Consider the following 17,368-nt stretch of genomic DNA (forward strand, 5'->3'; position numbering starts at 1 on the left):
ATGTCAATAGTGATACACATCGCTTTATTGGCATTTAGTATTACTGATATGTGTCCGCATGGATCCATCCAATAACACATAACGCCCACTGAACTCATTCCAAACCTCATAGGTTCAGTTACAGTTAGTAATGTACAGCTCAACCCCCTTATAACGCTGTGCTTGGGGTCCAAAGAATCACATCGCGCTATAAGCGGATCGCGTTAGAAATAATGTACAATCATATGCATTGTACAATAAGTATTTGAGATCCCAATAATCGTGTTGTAAAGTATTCATAAATACGAAGATTGGGAGCCATGCTTGCACCGCGTTATAAGCGGATTCGCGTTGTAGCGGGGTGGAGCTGTATATGGAAGATTCAGTAGTTGCACTTATCGATATATAACACGTTCTCTGCCTTTTGTAACCTTTAGGTATGTAGTTGGGCAAATAAAGACACGTCACAGTTGCATAACAGCAAATATAATAATGTAATAGATTAACAATCTCTATACTGCCTCAAACACTGCAATTCATTGCAACTATTAACACCAACAGCAACATAGAGATCCACAGAGCTCTGGTAACAGGGCTCATAATGTCTGTAATCAGTAACGGGTGGTATTTTCCCTGAGGTTAACATATGCACAGAGCTCTCTCTCACTCTCACACTCTCTCTCTCACTCTCTTTCGTTGTTGATATGTCACGTTAAATTGCAACGCCCCTTTTGCGTCTCATTATGACTCGCGGCCGTTGTAGTTATCGGAATGCTGTTTCCGTCCGAGAAACCGGTCTTGACGTTCAGTAGTTGAGCTTTGAGGATGCACGTTACTGCACAACAAGGCATTAACGCGCTTAATGGAGCTTTGATCACCTGGACCAGAAGTGGCCAACTCCAGTCCTTAAGGGCCACCAACAGGTCAAGTTAAGGATATCCCTGCTTCAGAATAGGTGGCTTAATCAGTGCCTCAGCCAACGACTGAGCCACTGATTGTGCCATCTATCCTGAAGCAGGGATATCCTTAAAACCGGACTTCTTGAAGACTGGAGTTGGTCACCGCTGATCTGGACCATAGAAAGCATACGCTGCTTTACACAGGGGCTTTGAACAGGCAACTCGATATTGCATCGAATTGGACGTAGATTATAAAGCAGACTGTCCCAAAATCTATTACCTTTGCTTTTTTTTAATGCCAGTGATGAATTTAACAATGAAATATTGGGTATCACTCCCACCTCTCTATTTGAGATTAAGTAGATGAGGTCAAACACACTATGACGTATTTACCACTCATTGACAATCAGTATGATGCAGGCATCTCTTAGACTGAAGGATTTCATGTTGTTCCTTCTTTCCTCCATTTCTGTAGATTTGTAAATGGAAAAAAATATTGTACTCGGAAACATAAATACATTTCCCATCCAGTGCCTGGTTATTTGCCACCAGCCCCTTACCTAGAATACGAGCTGAGAATGCTAAAAGACCATTCGCTTGCCTAGAGCTGAATTTTTAGAGGGACCCTATGGTACTGTATATCTTTGGTTAAAGTGAAGATTATAACAACCAATTCTTTGTGCTCTTCCACTAAATGATGATCACGTAGCTGACAAACTTCAGGTCGATTGCCTAAAAGCAATTTCCCGCGCACGGTTCTGTTCTGTCAGTGATGGGAAAAGAAGAAAGTTGGCACATTTGTTTTTGGAGCCAAGAGCCTCTGTGTAGCACAATCTCTTCCAATAGGCCATTTATCTGTCTCCTTGCAGTCTCCAGACCCGTGGCTTGTTAGTGAAGAGGCCCATATGTCACTTTTTACTGTTTTTCCACGGAAAGTTTGTTTTAGAATTTATTCATGGATATTACTTCCTTTGGAAAGTAGGCAAGTCACTTGATAACCAAGCTCACAAGGGAAATAGTTTGTGTGTGTTTATAGTATCAGTGAGCCCACCTTTTATGGGATAAGAGTGTGCCTCACACCATGGGACTAAGTATAGTTCAAGAAAGCTGAGTTTCCAGGAATTACACAAGTGAAACATCCTCTTATCAAATGGAACGTCCTTGCTTTAGAGGTGCAGTAGAGTGGTGCAATGTTCTCAGACTTCCGTTCATTCACATTTGTATATTATCATTTCATATTTGTACATCTGTTCCAAACTTACACTCCAGTTTGGTCAACATATGTTGCACTTTTGGCAATATAGTTTCCAAAAAAAATCATCTGCATTCACAAAAGTTCACCAGGAGAGAGGGTTCTCCCTATTGAAAGAGAGCATAATTATTAATTCAATACGTCTCACCACAAGTTGAATACAGGCATACACCGGTTTAAGTACACTCACTTTAAGTACACTCGCGAGTAAGTACATCTCGCTCAATAGGCAAACGGCAGCTCACGCATGCGCCTGTCAGCACATCCTGAACAGCAATAACGACTCCCTACCTGTACTGAAGCTGTGCGCAAGCGGGGAGACTATAGAGCCCGTTACAAATGCGTTATTTACATCAGTTGTGTCTGAAGCACTTATTCCCATGATCTGTTATTTATATTATTTGTTATTTATATGATATGTATTACTACGGTGAAGCGCTATGTACATTTATGGCGCTATATAAATAAAAACATACAATACAATTGTGCACATATATGACGATTACAGTAGAGTACATGCATCGATAAGTGGGGAAAAGGCAGTGCTTCACTTTAAGTACATTTTCGCTTTACATACATGCTCCGGTCCCATTGCGTACGTTAATGCGGGGTATGCCTGTAGGTAACTGTTGTCTGTGAATTGGCACAGCACCTCTCCAAGGCTCCATGGTCTCAGAGCTTCACAATGTCACAGATGGCAGTCTCGGTATAAAATTCATTTATTCAACAAAACTTTTCTCCTATGTGGGAAGCAGGGGGTCTCCGGAGCTGAGATACTTACTTCTGTAGGCGGTGCTGGTAGCCGCTCCACACGTTTAAATGTTCCGGTCACACGGGCCAATAGGGGAGCCACAAAGGGATGATGTCACAGCGTCTTATCATGATACAGGAGCTTTAAATCCACCATTTTTGATTGCCCCACAGAGTCCAAGCAGGGCTGCTTACCGGCACCCCCTACGGAGGTAAGTATCTCGGGAAACAGAGGGTCCCGGAGCTGAAATCAACACATTTGAGCTCCTGAGACCCCCTGCTTCAATCCTGTAACTATAAAAACAATTAAAAAGGAAAGCTGCTTTTAGACTGGTACAAGAAGTCCTCCTATGCGTTTCACGCCTACACGTGCATTGTAAAGGACCTCTGTGAAGTTGTGATGCTCTGAGACCCTGGAGCCTATGCGAGGTCCTGTGCCGAATCGCCCTCTGTGCATTCCCTATTTTGAATATTGCTTTGAGAACGCCCGGGTGGTAGTTTCTTGCAAGTGGATACAGCAGTTACTGGAGAACACGTTGGAACACAGAAGCAGATCCCAGGTTCTTATCAGGAAAGCCAAGTATGCTGATTTATATGTCATAAAGACCAGGAGCGTGTTCACAACCAATGGAAGATAGCTCCATGCTGTGCAAACTCCGGCCATCTATTGATCGCAATGGTGGTATATGTGACTTGTATAGACATTTTTGTTGAGGGGCCTTGCAGTACTCAATTGGTGTTTCACACAGTGTTGAAAACTATTGTCAGTGATCTTAAAGAGTAGAACAGGCCGTCGCTATGACTTGGAAATGTATTTTATTTGTGGAAGACGCTCCAGCCAAATATTTGCTAATGTTGGCGATTCTTTCTTTTTATTCTATAGCGCGCCAGGGAAATCTACTTGTCATTTGTATCGGTTTTAGCATAGGAGGGCCATTTTTTTTCATATGGAAAGTTATTGTTTGGCTGCATATTTAGTGTATAGGGGGAAAGACAAAAGAGAGGGCATAAAACGCCCATAGAGAAGCACAGTTTTAATAAAAAATACATAAAAAACACACATGGGGTTTTGCACTCGCATGGTGCCCATAAATAAAAGCTTTCACACTTTTAAGGGGACGTGTGGCTCCCCCTTGTCAGGTCCTGTGGTCTCTGGATCCTTATGTCTGGCTGCTGCTGTGTGCTCAGTGCAGTTGGTGCAGGTGCTGCTTATTTAGTGTGTTGTGTAATTTCTAAGGAGGAATTGCAATTATAATAGTAATAATAGCCGAATCCAGGGTGTTGTGGTCGGATTACCAGTGTCTTTGTTTTAAACTGTATTTGGGGCTTGCACAGCTCCTGAGCCTATTCATAGCCCGTGGTAACGTGCAGGCGCGTAGGGAGCGTGGGGTGCACGGTGAAAGAACAAGCCGTGGCACGTTCCTATGTGATGAATGGTTAATCAATAATGGACAACCTGTGGTCTGAGGCAGGGGTGGTCAACTCCTGTCCTCAAGCCCCCCCCCCCCCCCCAACAGGTCAGGTTTTCAGGATATCCCAGCTTCAGCACAGGTGGCTCAATCAGAGGCTCAGTCACCAGTGCTGGAGCAGGGACTGATTGAGCCATTTGCGCTGAAGCAGGGATTGATTGAACCACTTGTGCTGAAGCAGTGACTGATTGAGCCACTTGTGCTGAAGCAGGGACAGATTGAGCCAGCTGTGCTGAAGCAAGCACTGATTGAGCCACCAGTACTGAAGCAGCGATATCCTGAAAACCTGACCTGTTGACAGGGGGCTTGAGGACTGGAGTTAAGCAGCCCTGGTCTACGGACAACTCTGTGCTGATGTTTTAGCGTTGTTGTATTCTGTATGAAATGTCTGTAATTAAAGTAGATTTGTTAATATCTTCTAGTTAGCGTGACTTCTGCAGGTCTCTGCGGAAAGTGGCTAGCAAATGCCACTGAGAAACCTGTGCACTCGGGGATATCATTCCACCCTCGTGTCTGAGGACACACTTTGTGTAGAGAGAATACAGTCACTTACTCCTAGTGTGTCCTGCGTCAATAGGATGTGTTTATCGGGCTGACCTCTGTTCTTCAAAGACATTTCTAAAAACACCCCTTGTACAAAAGTAAAGTGTGATGAGCGCCGTCTCTATTGTGATCCTGAAGCATGAACAGTATGAACCTCACACCCTATGCAGTGTTGGGGCGTACATTCATCATATTTAGGTGATATGTGCCTAAAGACCATGCGTCTCCTATGAAATAACCTATCAAGAGAAATGTCATTTTATGTACTAAAAGCAATTTGTGGAGTTCCCGTGCCCCCCCCCCCTCCCCTGTATATAGTGCTGACAGTGTACGTAGCGCTGTACATAGAATTTTTCAGGCACTTTCCCTGCCCAGTAGAGCTGATTTTGGTGCTTGAGGCACAGGGAGATAAAGTGGCTTGTCGAAAGTCACAAGGATCTGACCTGCGGATTTAAACCAGCTCCACTGGCACCAAAGGCAGGGACAATAAAACTGAGCTGCTGCTTCAGCCCACGCGTTGCCTTTTTAAATCTGGTGCAGTTTGTGCGCAGGTTTTATAGCTGGGAGACGGCTAAATAAGTCCCATGGAGGGTTATTAATTAAACGGCGACAGCACCACAGACCAGCACTATCGCGGTTTCATTAATAACCCCCATAGAGTAATATCTGGTCACTGGCTTGCAGCCCCTTCCAAAGTGAAACTGCTGAGCTGTGTCCCCGCCTGATTTATGAGTGTCCGGGAGCCTGCTGTAGCAGTAAGAGTAGCCTGGAGAAAGCATGCCTTTTACTGCTGACTCTTCAGAAGAGCTGGTGTCATTCTGAAGTGCGGTCACATTCACACAATACCTCTGTGACCCTGACTTAATCCTGACTCAATCCTGACTATCTACATGGCCATACACACAATCATTTTTGTTTACACTGTAAATCAGTGTCTTCCTCTATGAAGCCCACATGTCATTTACTGTATATTGGAAACATTATGCTGCATCCCACACTGCAGAGGGAAGTAGGATGGTGCTGGGGTGGCTGTATCACCAACTACAGTAGTACTGTGCATACCAGTGGTGGCCAATCCGGTCTTCAAGGGCCACCGACAGGTCAGGTTTTCAGGATATCCCTGCTTCAGCACAGGTGGCTCAATCGAGCCACTGATTGAGCCACCTGTGATGAAGCAGGGATATCCTGAAAACCTGACCTGTTGGTGGCCCTTGAGGACTGAAGTTGGCCAAACCTAGTGCATACACTTTGCTGTCTGATTTACAGCACTCTGATGATACTGACGCCAGACGAGTCTGTGTCTGTCTAATTAGCAGTAACTTGCTTATCATACATCTGTTCTGAACCAGCAAATCCAGTATGATGCTCCAATATGATTGAAAGGACGTCTGCATCAAATGAGCGATTCTGTGTACTCCTCTGTAGCTAAGTCACTAGGTATGTAGGTCTGATGGTTAAAGTATGGTTTGCTGGTTCCTCTAACACTGCACTCTGTGGTATAACAGAGGAAAAAAGGCTATAAAACAGGCAAGGAACCACATTTACGGAATCAGACATTTGGTCGCGGCCATCTCTTGCCGCAACCGGGTCGCCGCCGGCGTTTTCTCGCCGAGGGACACTCAGCAGCCGCCCGTTTTACCAATAAGGTAAATACATATAAGGTGTTTTAACAGTAAGGATAGGGGTTTTAGGTAGGGAATTAAGGTAAACGGCTGAGGTTTTTAGGGTTGGGGATTAGTGTAGGAGATTAGGATGAGGGGTTACGGATTTTAGGGTTGGGGATTAGTGTAGGAGATTAGGGTGAAGGTTGAGGTTTGGGGTTTTTAGGTTTGGGGATTAGTGTAGGAGATTAGGGTGAGGGGTTACGGATTTTAGGTTTGGGGATTAGTGTAGGAGATTAGGGTGAGGGGTTACGGATTTTAGGGTTGGGGATTAGTGTAGGAGATTAGGGTGAAGGTTGAGGTTTGAGGTTTTTAGGTTTGGGGATTAGTGTAGGAGATTAGGGTGAGGGGTTAGTTTTTAGGGTTGGGGATTAGTGTAGGAGATTAGGGTGAGGGGTTACGGTTTTTAGGGTAAGGGATTAGTGTAGGAGATTAGGGTGAGGGGTTGACGTTTTTAGGGTTGGGGATTAGTGTAGGGGGTGAGGGTTGAGGTATTTAGGTTTGGTTATTAGTGTAGGAGATTATGGTGAGGGGTTGAGGTTTTTAGGTTTGGGTATTAGAGTAGGAGATTATGGTGAGGGGTTACAGTTTTTAGGGTTGGGGATTAGTGTAGGAGATTAGGGTGAGGGGTTACCGTTTTTAGGGTAGGGGATTAGGGTTAAGGGTTGAGGTTTTTAGGTTTGGGGATTAGTGTAGGAGATTAGGGTGAGGGGTTACGGTTTTTAGGGTTGAGGATTAGTGTAGGACATTAGGGTTTGGGGTTACGGTTTTTAGGGTTGGGGATTAGTGTAGGAGATTAGGGTGAGGGGTTACAGTTTTTAGGGTTGAGGATTAGTGTAGGAGATTAGGGTGAGGGGTTACGGTTTTTAGGGTTAGGGATTAGTGTAGGAGATTAGGGTGAGGGGTTATGGTTTTTAGGGTTGGGGATTAGTGTAGGAGATTAGGGTGAGGGGTTGTGGATTTTAGGGTTAGGGATTAGTGTAGGAGATTAGGGTGAGGGGTTACGGTTTTTAGGGTTAGGGATTAGTGTAGGAGATTAGGGTGAGGGGTTATGGTTTTTAGGGTTGGGGATTAGTGTAGGAGATTAGGGTGAGGGGTTGTGGATTTTAGGGTTAGGGATTAGTGTAGGAGATTAGGGTGAGGGGTTACGGTTTTAGGGTTAGGGATTAGTGTAGGAGATTAGGGTGAGGGTTACGGATTTTAGGGTAGGCAGTAGCATTAGTATTAGGGGTTAAGATTAGGGGGTTTTAGGGTAAGGGTAGGGACTTACCTTGGCAGTGAAATGGCAGGCGGCGAGATGTCCCTGGGGTGAGGTGAGCGGCGGCTAAACACTGGTGTCAATTTGGCTGCGGTAAAACAGCCACCAGCAAATGTCCCAGACCGCCAAATTTACCCCTAGTATTTCCACCTCTCCTCCAATAATGGTAAATAGGAGCTGATGACAGACTGGGCACAAGAAACTGGGAATAGATAGTGGGAAACTTTATTTCTGGTGCCCTATGAATGCCCCCGTTTCAGGGTAATAGCAGTATAGGGTGTTTATAGCACACACAGAAATGTTGCAGAGTTATAGTATAAATTATAAAAATAGCACGTTGTGGGCACATTCACATGTCTCAGATACGTCTGCAACCCTGTCTTTCCCCATTATCTCTTGGCATACAATGCTTCAACTGCACCTAGGGATTCTGGGAAATGACATGCAAATGAGCACTCACTGTGTATCACTCTTTGCTTCTTGCCCATTTTAACATGGGCCCCTATAAGCGTATGCCTGCCGTATTGCACATCTTTCCAGCACAGCCTGGGTTAAAGAAGTGAGGAGAGGCAGGGTTGCAGACCTGTCTGAGACATGCAAATGCTCCCAGTGGTGGATTTCCCATTAGGCCGTTAGGCTTGGGCCTTGGACGGCCAAACTTTCTGCCCCCATATGCATTTGCCGCGCTCTCGGACCTAATGGAAATGCACTTACATTGTCAGCCGCCTTCTTGATGCCACCCCCTCCATCTCCTTTGGAATCCCAGCATCTAATGACCCCGCGGACGCCCCAACGGGACGTCACACGGCGTCCCGTTGCCATAGCAACGTGCTGGTGCGACGTCACCATGGAAACACGACGCTGCCCCCGTCACGTTGATGACGTCCGCGGCGTGATTTGACGCTTGGATTCCAAAGGAGATGTAGGGCGGCAGCAAGCAGGCGGCTGACAATGTAAGTGTCTAGTAAGTGCCGAATGCAACACAAATTGTATTTTTATTTACTGTGCACTGTACGGTGACAGGTTTTTTAAATACTTTTTTTTTTGTTTTTACCCACCATCAGTTTTTTAATGTCTGATTATGAATGATAGAAGGGGTTTGTATGGGTGAGTGTTTTTATTGCAGTGCAGTTTCAGCATGTGTTGCCATGTGGCAATGCTGTTTGTTGAATAACTCAACAGGAATATGTCAAATCAATCTGCTTCTTAACAGTTCTGCATCAACAATTCTGTTCTTTTGGGCTCCTTGCAGGGACACACAGTAAAAATGAACGCTAACTGCACATGAAAAGCTCTACTGCATTTCCATACGGTTACCGTGCATTTGATATCACATTGCTAATCTTCATTTGGATACATATCATCAGGAATAGGCCGGGGTGCTACAATTATATATAATCAAAAGGACGATAACCATCCATGAAAAGCTAACCCAGAATTGTATCAGTTACAGAGCAAGGTGGGAGTCCTCTCACGAACATTGCCTGGCCTCATTTTCCTAATGAAAGTGAATGCCCAGATGGGAACACCCCTGTGCTAATAATATGTATGCACACAAATTAAAACTTCATTAAGAGGGTCTTTGGGGCTGCAGAATAATTGACTTTTCTAAATGAAAATGCTGCTGCTTAATAAATAGAATACAGTGGATGTTATCCCTGAGGGAAATACAGCAAGAAAACAATGTTTGTTCTCTCTCCGTAAGGTGCAAATTTTTATCCTCACGACCCGCCAACAGGTCCGATTTTAAGGATGTCCCAGCTTCAGCACAGGTGGCTTAATCAGTGGCTCATTGATTGAGTCACCTGTGCTGAAACAGGGAGCCACTGATTGTGCCACCTGTGCTAAAGCAGGGGATATCCTGAAAACGACCGGCAAGGGCATAACATCCTTTTGCCAAAATGAATATTTTAACCGAAAGCTAGGCACTGTGAGAATTTAAATAAGAATATTTAGTATACAGCAAAATTCTGTTCATTGTGTATAATTTACCTTCAAAACTGGGAATTGCAAAATGTCTTCAGACAAGCAAGAATAAATAGTCACTAAAAGAGCGTGATTCTTCCCTGTAGGAGACATGTATGTATGTGTACAGTATGTACGTGTTCAATTGTCTAGCTAAGGGGCAGTGGACAGCTGTAAAGGGATGTGTCATCAAATGAGCTCTGATCCCAGGAGGGAAGTGCTGAGGAGCATTGGAAGGGTATGAATAAGAATATATCCGCTGGATCCTCGAAGGAGCAGTCCCCGAGTTCCCCTATTAACATATATTAACATATATTGGAGTTACTACAGAGTGATAACACAGTTACAGCTTATATCACACGTTTGAAGCAGCAATTCTGTACATTTTCCACATACAAATTGGTGCAGTTCAGAAATGTATCTCTGGGGAACCCACAATTTCCGAGATACTGTTTCATTTGCTGGTTCACTTCCTGCATTTTCAAAAATGGTGCCCACAGTCATCCAATAGGAACCCGCGACATCATCCGTTCGTGGCTTTCTACTGGCCAGCGGGACCTGCGGGATTTGGCAGCCGTTTTGAATTGTCAAATCGGAGCTGAAACACCGACGGCTAAAACGGAACTTATCTCAGAAACCAGAGGGTCCCTGGAGTGGAAAGTAGCTCACGTCGGAGGATCCCACGGTTTCCAAATCTAAAAACAATACGTGAAAAACAACTAGTAGGGATTGCCGCTTGCCTAGTATATGTGAAATAATTACTCAAATTAAGGGTAGAAAGCATTGAAAAGCACAAGAATGTTACAGATGATACATTATATAGTATTATTTGCGGGTGGTTACAAACTGATGTGTAACGGAGAAAACGATCCTGCAGAGATTCCACGTGATTTCTGTGATGGGGCTGAGTTACTAACAAGGTTTCTTTTTGTGTGTGAAACCTTGCAAAATGAATAAATAACGTTACTATTATTTCAAAATGTACACTTGGGGGATTTCACACTCGCGGTGTGATCGGGGCGCAATTAAAAAGTAAAACCATTTTTCAATGGGACCCGAGAAAATGTCCTATAGTGTTCTGCTTGGGTAGAATATTGATGTAAAACAATATTTTTTTTTTTATCATTTTACAACCGTTCCTTGGAGCATTTGTCAACAGGTGTGAGCTCATACAGTAACTTATCCTTTCAAAAGTAGGTTTGATCTATGATGAAAATGAAGGGACAAGCACAGAACAAATGAAGACATAAGTCATATAAAATATTATATTTGTATTGGACATTTTTACTATCCAACAATCTAACAGCAGAAGGGCCATTGATGTAGGGACATTTTTAGTCCGAAACGTTGTGTCTCGTGGTGTCAGCCTGATATATTTCTTTACCTCTTACAGTATATTATACATACACAGTTTATATGGAGAAGGTAAAGTAAAGACACTGACTCTGTAATCAATGACACTGAGTTTGAATCAGGAGAACCAGGTTTTATTCCCTGTGTTAGCTCCTTGTGACCTTGTGTAAGTCACTTTACCTCCCTGTGCCTCAGACACCAACTTTATAGATTGTAAACTCATCTGGGCAGGGACTGTGTGTAACATTCCTATGTGCTGCGTACTGCGTGTTATGATATAATTGTGACGCGCTTTGCGCCCCATTGGGAGAAAAGCGCTATATGAAATAGTTATTATTATTACATTGGTATGAAGGTGTTTTTTGTACTTTCTGTAATTCTTCTAAGTTTTCAAAACTATTAGTATCTGCTTATATACTGTATAGCAAAGATTTTATTCTGCTGTAATTTTGCTGAGTAACCTATATGTCCAATACAAATATGATGTTTTCTATGATGAGTTACGTCTTTATTTTTGCCTTGTGACACCTCACTTTTTTTTCCTCATTGGCATATATTAGTGACATAGAGTAGAAATCACTTGAACTTTGTGTCATTGATTATTCTTTAAGAAGTTAATTATGACACCCTACAGCCTACACTGTTCCCTATTGGGTGTAATGCTAGTGAGTTTATTTCTCTTTTTTAAAATTCATAATCTATGCGGCAACACAGGGATTAATTTGCGTTAAATCACTAAGATCTGCTGTGGGATAACGCATCCGATTCAGCGTAAACTGTAACAGCTGTTAAACACAGTCAGCCCACAACTGATCTTAGTAAATCACCCCCAAAATTTGAAAACACTAATAATTAATTGGTGTTGAATAAACTATTTTAACCTGTACCTGGTTTGCTTTTAATCATTATTGCTAGATTTTTTTCATTTGTTGAAATCACTGAAAATATTTTGTATTATTACCTCTTTAACGATAATATATTAAATAAGTTAGGGTAAGGCATAATCTTATAGGGGTCCATGTTAAAATGGATTTGAAGCAAAAGGTAACACTGAGTGCTCATTGGCATGTAATTTCCCAGAATCCCGTGCACTGTATGCTAGGAGATAACGCCAAAAAGCAGGGTTGTAGACCTGTCTGAGACATATGAATGTGCTCACAAGTGGTACTTTGATTTGCGGTAATAACACAAACATTCTAATAAAATTAACAAAGTAAATCAACAAAATCTCTAATGGTCCAATATTCCTACAGTGTCAGTCTATTTATATTGAAACGGCCTGACTGTCTGTGCTATCGTATTTTTGGAAGGGAGGTGCAGATGACCGTTTTCACTGTTCGTTTTTCTAGTGGATACTTTGCACGTTCACTCCTCTGCTTCTGTCGTGTTGAGTTCAATAAATAGAAGGCAATGTAACTAAGCTGAGAGTAAAATTGATGGTGGAAATTTGAAGAGGCAGAGCTCATTTCCAGGCTCATTACGGGCACCGGACAGCAGAATACTCCATTAAAACCGCCCATCTACTGAAAGTTTCTTCTGGAATTCAATGTAATATGTCATGTATCTGCAACCCTGTCTTTCCCCATTATCGCTTAGCAAACAGTGCTTCCACTGCAGCCAGGGATTCTGGGTAATGACACGCAAATGAGCTCAGTGTGTCACTCGTTACGTCTCATCCATTTCAACTGTTAAAATGGATGAGACGTAAAGAGTGACACACTGTGTTCATTTGCATGTCATTACCCAGAATCCCAGAGAAAGCACTGTTTGCTTTGAGATTAGTGGGGGAAAGACAGGGCTGCAGACCTGTCTGAGACATGTAACTGCACCACAAGTGGTACTTTTATTTGCTGTACATGGTGGAGGGTTTTTGTCACTTTTTTGACTCGCCATAACATTTTTTTAATGTCTGGTATATACCTGAGAATTTATATAGATAATATGATGCTTGCGTAGTTGTCAGACTGGGGTTGTAGTAGTGTTCAATGCATATACGAAACTAAACCTGCCTTAAAAGTGCTATCAACACGCTTTGTCATCTTGCGTCCTACAGTAACAATACAAAATCTATAGCAGCTGTTGGCCTCTGCAAGCGTCTTTCAATCTGTCCCTTAATTTCACACTTCGTAATTGATTTGTCTGGTTATTTATTACCCTCACCTCACAGGCTTGGGAAAGTAAGACAAGGTAATCTAAGGCTAGCAATGTGTTTTCCCAGTTTTCTGCTGACTGGTGTGAATTGTGGGGGGGTTCTTCTGCTTCACTAAGCACGTCTTGCCTTCTCTTCCTCTAGCCATCTATCACGATCATCTCCCTCTCTCTGCTAAACTCCTTTACTCTATCAACGTGTCCCAGGAGGCGGCCATTTTCTTGACCTTGTAAATTACTGTCTTTGTGGATCTTTTGTCATGTTTAGCATCCCTAAGCTTTTTGTTTTTGATTTTTGCTGCTTTCTTTCTTTCCGCTTCTTTTTTTGCTGATATGGCTCAGTATTCAATGGGCAGTCCCTCCGAGGCCAAAGGAAACAATGGACAATGGCTTGTTGATCAGGTTAAACGGAGCAGATTTACATATATTAAAATAAATAAACAATACAAATATAAGGGGGTTAAAGTAGTTATGCAACATCCTTTAGGCGCTACTATTTTTTTCTTAATCCTAAAATGTGAATTGTAGTATTTATTTGGTCCATTGTTCGTATTGTAATTATAAAGCCATTATTAGTGAAACAGATCAGCAGAAGTGATATGTTTGACTCCCAACCAGAATAAAAGAGAAACGTTCATTTTTAACAGTATGCATATATAAGCACTGTTATGGTGCTAATATTGTTTGGCCTGCCACATGATTTCTCTGCCTGATGGGCCGGCAACACATTACAATGATATGCTCTGCAGACCCCTCTGGCATGAAAAGGGTTTATATTTGGAGGGATGTAGTCCTTATTTTGAACATTATTGAAATGTAATTTAGCAGGCGTTTATGTAAAGAGCCTAACAGTATTATATGAAAGAATAAGTGTGTGTGTAGCGCATGTTCCCCCACCCCTTGGGAGATATATGTGCTGCTTTACCTGCGGATCATGGGAGGCCTGAGCCTGGGGTGTACTGGAATAATCACTTGGTAGCACCTCCACCTGTATGGGATCCTACTATGTGGGATAACCCTGTTACAGGAACCCCATACAATAAAACACACGCTTGTACGTATAACAGTTTTACTGCAGGCAAAAGAATACTATATATATATATATATATATATATATATATATATATATATACTGTACACAGTTCCACACACATCCATGCCCACCAACAACCACCAACAACCACCAACCCGGTGTCCACACACTGGCGATACAGTCCTCCTTCCTTCCTCCACAGTCCTGAGGGGCCCTTGGGCACCAAACCACCCCGGTGTCCACAAGAAGCAACTCCCGCGCAAATGTGTGAGACAGCGCTGCCCCACTAATGTCTGTACAGTTGGTGCACTTGTTGTACTTGCCGGGTGCTCTGACACCCGGTGAAGCCGACGGTAGATAGAGGCCTTCGGTCCCACGCCGTCAGCAACGAGTCCGCCTCCGCGTTGGGTGGTGTCTGGTAGGAGGGTCCCACCTTGGATAGTGTCACAGGCAGCCGTCCATTTGTCACCAAACTGTGTTTTCCCGGAGGTGGCTTTCCGCTCGGTATCTTCAGGATATATTTTGAGAAGGTTGTTAAGGACCTTTGCTCAACTGGAGTACCCCTCCACAAAGCAGCGATAGTAGCCGCAGAAGCCTAGGAATGAATGTAGTTCTATGACGTTCTCAGGTCTGGGCCAATTCACCACAGCTTCTATTTTGGCAGGATCGGTGGCAATTCCATCCACGGATACTGTGTCCCACATAGGTCACGGATGTGTGACAGAATTGGCATTTGTCTAAGGACAGCTTCAGTCCTTCCTGGCCCAACCGATCCAGCACCTTCAGCAGGTGTTCTTCATGTTCCTCCAAAGTCTTACTGAAGACAATGATATCGTCCAGGTAGAATAAGCATTCCCGTGGATTCATGTCACCGATGGTTTTCTCGATCAGACGCTGGAACGTTGCTGGAGCTCCACAAATGCCTTGGGGCAAACGGGCAAGCTGGTAAAAGCCCAGGGGACACACGAAAGCTTTCTTTTCCTGTTCTTCTGCACTCATCGGTACCTGGTAGTACCCAGATCTCAGGTCCAGAACGCTGAACCATTGCGCGTCAGTGCATTCAGAAGCCCTTCAATCCTTTGGAGAGTATACTGGTCAGGTACTGTGCGATTATTCAGTGTTCGGTAATCCACACACAGGCGGACCGACCCATTCGTTTTCCTCATCACCAGGATTGGTGGCGCGTATGGGCTACGGGACTCTGTCACAATCCCTGCCATCTCCATCTCTTGTAGAATGTCTCTCACATCCTCCACGTCTCGAGGAGCGATGCAACGGAACCGTTCCCTGAAGGGAGTGGCATCACTTAACTGGATGTTTTTCCTGGCCATTTCGGCTGCAGCCCACATCCATTTTGCTAGTGGAGAACACTTCCCTTCTTTCTTCTAACTTGGCCATCAGCCGCTCCCTCCACTCGGCGGACAGAGTTGAGTCCCCGAAAGTCGAAGGCCAGCCCGGCCGGTAAATCTTGTAGTGTGGCGGTGGTCACTTGTGCGGCCATCGTTTTGACAGGAGTAACAGGATATATTCGCCCCAATTTCTGACCATGATCGAAGGTATGGGGTAGGGAGAAATGTTCTGGATGAATACCTTGATTCTTCCCGGAAGCTTGGAAGTCCATTCCCTCACTTCAGGCACCAACTTGTAGCCTCTGTGGGCGTCCTCCTCAGGCGTACTCTCTAGAGCGAAAAGGTGGTCAGCCACGTCTCTGCCCGGATAACAGCCCATTGCGGCCATGCGCTTCACACCCCTTGGTGGAATCTTGGTTACCCCTGCTCGGAGGTTGTAGATGACCCCATGCCCATCTCGGGCCGATATCTTGCAGCACTTTTCTAGTAGTACTGGGTGGATCTGTAAGGTAGACAGGGGTAGTTCGCCGGCGTCTTGTAAGTAGGCTCTGATCACTGCTCGCACTACGTCGGTGTTGGTTCCCAACATGAGCGGAGAACTTGGGTGATCCCGAGACTCAGGGCATACTAGCGCCTCCACATCCATGGTGTGGGACTTGCCAGTGTTTAGTTGGGGTATTTCCAGCCGAAACTTTACCATGTCCTTGATGGGGTACTCCTCATGGCTGAGGCCCCACAGCTTCATCTTGTCGGCCGACTGCAAGGGCAGATGCTTAAGGTGTAGGTCATAGACTGCCGGTACACAATGGTCACCTGGGACCCTGTGTCCAGCAAGGCCGAGTCGTATATTCTGTCCACGAGGACACGAAGGATGGCAGCCGGTCCTACGCGACAGTAAGCGTCCGATGATGAGGTGTCGTTGGGTGATGGCGTTGGAACACTCTTTGCGGGTGGGGAGATTGTTTCTGCGATCTGAATACTGCAAATCATGCCCTTGGGATGGAACGTTCTAATTGTAGTTGTTTTTTTTTTTCTCTCGGGGCAGTCCCACAAAAAATGGCCCTTCTGGCCGCAGCTGAAGCAGATTATGCCACTCGGGTCCAGGCGGGCCTGGTCGGTGGGTGATTCTCTCCCGGACGTTCTGTGTTTGAGGAGGAGGATCCTTCTCAGTGCTGTACTTTTCTTTGACCTTTGGAGCTGATGCTCCCTTGGATTTACCCTTGAGGAGCTCTTTGTCTTTCTTGGAAGCGTGTAAGCGAGTATACGACTCATGTCCTTTTACGATTCTCGAAGGTGGGGAGAGGTCCTTGCAGTAGAGAGCACCTAATCATGATCACCATATGATGGGTGGGGATGGCCCCTCTAAGAAATTGTTTGCGACGATACTCATCCACCGTGGAGGCGGGGATGATGTCTTGACTCCACAGCTTCGAGAGGTAAGGGGGCCAAGGGGGGATCCTGATATATATTCCTGTCAATAATATAATGAGGAGATAATATATAGGTCACAAAGTATGCCCAGTGTATCTAATGCTCGTCTCTTATTATACAGTGAAATGTCATGAATTGAGTTGGTAAGATGCACATAGGCACACAGCATATGATTAGAACTCCACATATTCTGTCAGTGTTCCAGGGCTCTGTCCATCTCACTTTGTCCATTTTGTTTCTTTCCACTGTGACTTTTCTCTGACAGTATTTCCCACCCC

At 44.3% G+C, this 17,368-nt stretch overlaps 1 protein-coding gene across 1 annotated transcript in view; it reads left to right on the plus strand.

Annotated features, from left to right (window-relative positions):
- Nucleotides 1-17,368, plus strand: part of TENM4 (teneurin transmembrane protein 4) — a 1,230,300-nt gene that overhangs the window by 1,010,549 nt on the left and 202,383 nt on the right.

Source organism: Ascaphus truei, chromosome 3 (genome assembly GCF_040206685.1).
Source record: "Ascaphus truei isolate aAscTru1 chromosome 3, aAscTru1.hap1, whole genome shotgun sequence".
Classification (NCBI taxonomy): Eukaryota; Metazoa; Chordata; class Amphibia; order Anura; family Ascaphidae; genus Ascaphus; species Ascaphus truei.